The sequence below is a fragment of the Arachis duranensis genome, chromosome 9, assembly GCF_000817695.3.
Source record: "Arachis duranensis cultivar V14167 chromosome 9, aradu.V14167.gnm2.J7QH, whole genome shotgun sequence".
Lineage (NCBI taxonomy): Eukaryota > Viridiplantae > Streptophyta > Magnoliopsida > Fabales > Fabaceae > Arachis > Arachis duranensis.
In genome coordinates, this window is record NC_029780.3 from 111,625,092 (window position 1) to 111,631,715 (window position 6,624).

Here is a 6,624-nt window from a genome sequence, read left to right on the forward strand (position 1 = left end):
CTGACAGTAAGTGCTACAATAGCAACAACTAATCCTATTTTATTTGCAACATGAGAATCCAAAACTTCTTACCATTAGAAAATGAGGTGGATCTATTGTTAAGTGAATACAAAGTAAAGAAATGACTTCCGATATCAATGTTGGATGAGGTTATTACTAAGAAATTAAATGTTGAATCCATCTCTCTATATATAATAGGAGAGCAGTACATGGTTCATTACTCGACAAGTGTTTAGCCTCTATAATCGACACGTGGCAAAGCAACAAAAGCAGATCTGTGAATAAGGTAATTGAGCGGGAGTTTGATTTAACTTCAAATTCAAAATCATTTTTCAGCTTATTCTTATCCTCATATATATACATTAAACGCGAAGAGAAGACCAAAAAAATTGTTAAACGCAAAGAGAAGATGAGAGACAGAGCAGCAAGTCTTGGTAGAGGGAGTAGTTGGCGCTGGCAAGGGAAAGACTTCCTCCAGCGACTTTGTAGAGATGAAGAAAACGGGAAAGACTTCCTCCAGCGACTTTGTAGAGATGAAGAAAACAACGGTGAAAAAAGAAAAGTCGAAGGAAGAAGGAGAAGAGGGTGGCGAGGATGACAGTGACGGTCACAGAGAAGGAAGCTAAGTCTACAGAGAAAAGAAGAGGAATGAGGCGACGGCGGTGATAGAGTCCACGGTCGCTGTTCGATCCGTAGAGCTACGTCCTCCGTAGGATGGTGTCGCAGCTATTTTTTCGCCGGTGGATGTTGCGAATGAAGAATGGTTAGTTCTCTCACTCGGACATACTTTATTTTATTGTTTGACTGGTTGAAAACGCTAATTGAAGTTGAATATGGCTTTTCATGTTAATATCTTCAAAATGGCGTGCCGCACTTGAAGAAGAGAGATTACGAGATGTCGACGTCGGCGATGGTGGAGCTAGCCTCCTATCCTCGCCAATGACACCTATGAAATGATGCAACAAAGGAGTGGAGCAAAAGAGACAAGCTTTTGGTGGTTTAAAGTCACTATCTCAAAGCATCAGAAGTGGCCAAGAAAAAAACAATCATTTTGGGACTAGAATCCTAGCAGCAAATTGATGACACCGGTGATGAAAACTGAGAGCTTTGATATCCTATCTTGGGCGGTATTACAGAGGTAATTCACTTTTAAAAGTTAGAATAGCCACACAAAATCATTGTGTTTCTATGAAATCAATGAAACTGAGGAAGTATTTCCTTGATCTTTAAACTTTACCAGAAGGCTGTGTTTTCATATATCTGAAAAATTACAACACATTTAGAAAATTTATGTTATTTTTTTTTGTTTGCAGTGGTAGCAGGTAATTAGGAGCTAAAATCATGTTTAGGAAATTCACTAAATTTTGCTGTTGTCAGTGAATATAGTTGTGAATGAACTAGACAAGACCTTGCAACACCAAAGAAAAAGCCACTTTCTGAAGGTGAGAAGAGGTATATATCTTTGGTTTTCTTTGTTTTATTCAAATTTTAATTGATGATTTCATTCTAATATTGTTTTGTTCTGGGAAAATAAAGGAAGAAGAAAATTGTGCTTGGGAGTTTAATGAAAGCGTGGTGAGGCCTGGTGGTGATGATCAGGTTATTTTTGTCATATGTAAATATGTATTTTTTCTAATATATAATAGGAAAAATAAAAATTCTTTCCTTATTAATGCCCTTGATTAAATTGGTGAGTGTTAGTTATAATGTTGGGCATTTTGTTCAAAAAAGTGATTGCTTCAATCCTGTAATTGTGGTAACTGATTACGTATTTTTTGGCCTTTTTTGTTTAATAGTTAAACAAGATGAGGTATTATTCTTTTGTCTTCTAAACATTTGTAAATCTAGACTTGGATTCCATTGTTTGTTTGAAACTCTATATGCAAATTCATAATAAAAAGCACTTATGTAAAATATTTTGGATCTATTTTTTATTTTTAAATTTTTTGCTTTTTTATTTATTTAAATTTGTTTCAGATTTACATGTGCTTCCCATAAGTTGACAAGGAAAAGTGAGATAATAACATACTAAATTTTGTAAGATAATAACATACAGAATACGACATACATATTTATATACTAAGATGAGATGCATGATAGTAAGTTGGGTGTTTTAATATTAGTATTGGTATTTGTATTTTGATATTGTCCCTTAAGTGTTCGTTTATTTAACATAGCTTGAAGATTTAGAGATTTTTAATTTAATTCTTAGCTATCATCGTTATTTTTAGGATAAGGAAATAGAGTGGAGCAAGAGGCCAAGGCTTGGCTCAGAAGAAGAAATTTAGTTTAGCATCTGTGTCACTCTTTGTATGACTACAAGCTATATGGAGGGTTAGTATATAATTTTATCGATGTTATATATATACATTCTTATACTTTACAACTACTTTACTCCCCTTTCTATGTTAATCTGATTAATTCTGTTTCAACTCATGTTGTTGGATCTTCATTTAAACTCAGCTTGCCTCCCTTATAAACTATGGAGATGGTCCCATCTACTGCTGTTAGCAAAGTGTTACGTAGAGGAGGGGCAAATATAACTAATTTCAGGAAGATATGTTCTCCATAGTTAAATTTATTTTTTTTCACTAAATGTTTGAGGGGTTGAATTGTTTGTTCTAAATATAATTAAAATGTAAAATATATGCAAAATAAAATTTATTTTCTTAGCTTAGAATTGTGACTATCTTCATTGTGGATGATATTCTTTTTGACAGGTGAGGTGGTTTCTGAATTATTTTTGTCATTTTAATTCACTTTTTACTATTTTTTCATGGTTTGGTTTGTTTTCATGATGGTATAACTAATAATTTGTTTCCTTTTGTTGTTCATTATTTTATCTATTTTTGTTTGTTATAAAAATGTAATTGAAGCTTAACGATTATCTCACTAAGTATATGTCTTTAAGAATACATACTTCATCATTTAAAAGCATCGATAAGAACTAAAAATAGTTATGGTTAATACTACAATTGTATAGATAGCCATTGCTTAGTCAAGCATGTAATGCATTTACAGTGATGAACAACTATGCATTGATCTATATTCCTTGATATTTTATGGGTCTTGAAGTGTGGATCTCTCTTTGCATCCAGCCAATATTTTCAAGTTTGGTATTTTTTTAATTGAGCTTGAGATATGACTGCATGATGTAATATTGGCAATTTATAAGTAATCCTGTTTATTTGAAAGATTTTTGGTTTATTTTCAAAATTGGGTGGTGGTGTGTAATTTACATTTTGTTTTCTCATGATTATCTGATTTCTTCTAGGCACATGGTAGTTTGATGTGTGTGCTTGGTTATATTTTTGTTGAAAATTTATATCTAAACTTTAATTCTATTCAGCCACACCTATAATTGAGAGAATGGAAAGTAGCCATGAACAAGAATAACATTTCAAATTCTAATGGATGCCTGGACAATTTTGCAACTTTGGAGAAGAAACTTTAATCTATTTATTATTATTTGGCATTTGTAATAAATAGTACTCAAATAATATAACAGATAAAAAGAAGAGTAAATATTTGCTGGCTTTAATTTTTGTTTTTGGAATTACCTGATTTTTTTCATTGGTCTATTTATATAAGTTGTTGCATTGGCCTCTCTTCCTTAATTAATTTCTTAAAATTTAAACATAATTTTCAATGTGCTGATAATTTGTGTTTTGTTATTTTTCAACTATTTCTATTTTATGTTATATTTACACAACCTTCCAAAAAGAACCAATTCAAAGCAAGTATTAGATTCATCCTATAAAGAGTTTTACTTGCAGTTGATATGTTTTACTAAAACTATAACCAAGATTCACATTATTATCTCAAATTGCTTGGGTTGTTGACATTCATGTTGCAATTGGGGATTTAGATATATTTTTCTTTTAGCAATGATAGTGATAGCAAGTAGAAGATAGTTACTTGAAAGTTTGTCTTAAGGCTTCTCTTATTGACAGTATCTTAAGGTGGGATGTCAAGGTTTTGGGGCTTAGTTCGGAGTTGGAGAGAAAGGGGAAGAAAATGGGCAGCTCACCAAGGAGGTATTTTATTTTATTTTATTTGAATACGAATAAAATATTTGTGAATATAGGTAGGTAATCAGAAGTTCTATAATTCCAATGGAATGATAACTGGAATTCAAAATGAATTGAAATGTTCAATGAATATTGGCATTGTTTTTTTGTCTTGCTGAAGTTGGATACTAACATTTTTTTTTTGTTTTCTACGGAGAGTAATGGGGCATTTTCTACTGACATGAAACTTCTTCATCCTTTTTGCCTTAATGCTTATGTTGTCTAGATTTAACTTTTGAAATTTGAAATTAGCTGAGCGTAAAATTTCCCAAAAGAGCTTTTGAATATATCATTTGAAAATTCTCCATGCTCTCATTCCTTCATTTTGTTTCTCTCATTCCACCGGGTGCTTCTACGTGATGAAGGTGGTGGACACGGATGCGGTGCAATGAAACTAAAGTATATATATTCTAAGTATATGGGTTGGGCCCAGTTGTTGCTATGCTGTGTCGGATAGGGCATCCTCCTAGCTCGAAGAGGAAGCCAAGTCATCCTCCAAAGGCTGCTCCTGTTTTATTTGCAACATGAGAATCCAAAACTTCTTACCATTAGAAAATGAGGTGGATCTATTGTTAAGTGAATACAAAGTAAAGAAATGACTTCCGATATCAATGTTGGATGAGGTTATTACTAAGAAATTAAATGTTGAATCCATCTTTCTATATATAATAAGAGAGCAGTACATGGTTCATTACTCGACAAGTGTTTAGCCTCTATAATCGACACGTGGCAAAGCAACAAAAGCAGATTTGTGAATAAGGTAATTGAGCGGGAGTTTGATTTAACTTCAAATTCAAAATCATTTTCAGCTTATTCTCATATATATACATTAAACGCGAAGAGAAGACCAAAAAAATTGTTAAACGCAAAGAGAAGATGAGAGACAGAGCAGCAAGTCTTGGTAGAAGGAGTAGTTGGCGCTGGCAAGGGAAAGACTTCAGGATGACAGAGCAGCAAGTCAATGTCTTAATTTTTGCTTGAAATGGTATTGCTATTCTAATTTAGCTTTTCACTATTGCTTTTGGTTTGTTTTCAGGATGACATAATTAATCATTTGTTTCATTTTGCTGATATTCATTGTTTTGTGTTTTATTTTCTATTTATTTTACTTTGTTTAAAAAATATAATTGAAGCTGAAAATTTCTGTTATTAGGTGGTAGCCAAGTAACTATGTTGAAGCATAATTTCTTATTGGGATTTTGGTCTCTAATCATTGCCTTATTTGATCTATACTTATTTCAGTTTATAGGTTTGGTGTTTGATATTGATAGAAATGTTTATATCACAAATTTCTTTTCTCTAGCAGATTCTATGATGAAAATGCCATGTCACTGACATTTAATATTTTTGTGGAGCTGATTGAGGTTTGTGTTTGTGTTGAAAAGTTAATTCAAATATGTATATATATGCTTTTACATGTAAATATAAAATTCCTTTTAAGAAGCTGTGGTTACTAGGCACCATCCTCTTTATATCTTTTTTATAGTAAGAAATATTTTTGCATTTTGCAGGAAATGCGAATTAGGTCATGTTCTATTGTGTTTGTTGCATTTTTTTGCTCTGTCAAAGGCTTGTCCATACAAGGTATTTCATGTAATTTTTAGTCATCTAATCTATCATTGACATATAGAGATTTGATTTATGACCTATTAAAATAGATATTTCCATTGCAATGACTTTTACTATTGAAGTAGGACGTGAAACTCCAATTCACATGGTAATTCATCTTTCTTTTTATCTTTATCTTAGGCTAATTATGAATTTTGCTTTTTCAAATTCCATGCTTTCATCTTCGATCGATAATATCTTTTACTGCAGATTTTATTAATACTTATTGGTTTATTTTTTTCTTATTGGGAAGCTTACATATTCCTTATCATTTTAATTGCTCTGTTGTTTCATGATAACATTTGTGCATTGAGTTGTTCTATTGTCTATATGCGGCAATTTCAGGCTATTGATACATTTTTTGGATTTTTTATTAAATTTGCAAATCCATTTTCTTGGGTGGTTGGATAATTTTTCAGATACATTTCTTGGATTTTTAGTTCTTGAGAAAGAGAAGATAAAAAATAAGTGTTTAATTTTAGCTTTGTTTGATGTTTTAAACTCCTAATGCATCCTCACTTTTGTTCTTCTCTTTTTAGCCATTGAGAATGCTATGACTATGACTAATATTCCAAAGGAAGAGGCAGTTTGTAAAATTTGTGCTCATTATAATAAAATATGCTTTACTGAATTTTATAAAATATTAGAGGTAAATATTAGGTAAGATATCAAGGACTTACCCAAGAAAATGATGCTTTCTTCGTTGATGGATTTATTCCTCTGTTTTTCACCTATTCTGTTTTTTTTTTCTTTTTTAATTATGATATTAATGCTGTTTTTGAATCAATTTGATGCAGGATTCAAATTTTCTACTATTATGAATTGTTACTATTTTGTGATGAAATTTTTTACTAACAATTTTGTCTTGGTGATTCTATTTTTTGAAAAGCTTTCAAGTTTAATGGACCATCAAAATTTCTATATTTGTTTTTTTGTGTGCTTTTCG

General features: G+C 31.5%; 1 long non-coding RNA gene across 1 annotated transcript; it reads left to right on the top strand.

The window, feature by feature from the left end:
• Positions 1-556: 556 nt before the first annotated feature.
• On the top strand, positions 557-1,723 carry LOC107467173 (uncharacterized). Its single transcript, XR_008002364.1, has 3 exons — positions 557-763; positions 881-1,138; positions 1,314-1,723. It is a non-coding gene; the product is annotated as an uncharacterized LOC107467173 (long non-coding RNA).
• Positions 1,724-6,624: the final 4,901 nt, after the last annotated feature.